The sequence below is a fragment of the Elephantulus edwardii genome, unplaced genomic scaffold (genome assembly GCF_000299155.1).
Source record: "Elephantulus edwardii isolate Elephantulus edwardi_28Jun2011 unplaced genomic scaffold, EleEdw1.0 scaffold00286, whole genome shotgun sequence".
NCBI classification, from domain to species: Eukaryota; Metazoa; Chordata; class Mammalia; order Macroscelidea; family Macroscelididae; genus Elephantulus; species Elephantulus edwardii.
Window position 1 is genome coordinate 475,911 of NW_006400036.1, and position 704 is coordinate 476,614.

Consider the following 704-nt stretch of genomic DNA (forward strand, 5'->3'; position numbering starts at 1 on the left):
CGCCTTCAGGATGTCCAATGCATGAACAGAAAATGAGAGGTTGTCCCATGAGCACAAAACCAGATGCCAGCTGTGAGAGCACAACCTCCTCTGTGCCCGCTCACCAGGACCGAGCCTACGAGTATGTGCAATGCCCTGTGACAGGCGCTGTGTTGGAGAATAAGGAGAACCTAGATCCTTCCAATCTGATGCCACCCCCTAATCAGATGCCAGCCCCCGACCAGCCTTTTCCTCTGTCGACTGCCAGGGAGGAATCCTCTATTCCAAGAAAAAGTGGGTGTACCCATCAGAGCAGATGTTTGGAATGCGATGTTAAGGAAAGGGTGGAAGTAGAAAAATGAGGATATTAGTCAGAAAGATATGTATAACATCATTCGAATTCACAACCAGAATAACGAGCAGGCTTGGAAGGAGATCCTCAAATGGGAAGCCCTACACGCCACGGAATGTCCCTGTGGCCCGTCATTGATCCGCTTTGGGGGTAAAGCTAAAGAGTATTCACCACGGGCACGGATCCGTTCCTGGATGGGGTATGAATTACCTTTTGACAGGTACGATTGGATTGTCAACCGCTGCGGCACAGAGGTGAGGTACATCATTGACTACTATGATGGTGGTGAGGTGGACAAAGACTACCAGTTCACTATCTTGGATGTCCGTCCTGCCCTGGACTCTCTCTCGGCGGTGTGGGACCGGATGAAGGT

At 50.7% G+C, this 704-nt stretch overlaps 1 pseudogene; it reads left to right on the forward strand.

The window, feature by feature from the left end:
* The first annotated feature begins 5 nt into the window (after window positions 1–5).
* The window catches only part of LOC102845954, a 33,473-nt pseudogene continuing 32,774 nt past the window's right edge, over window positions 6–704 (forward strand).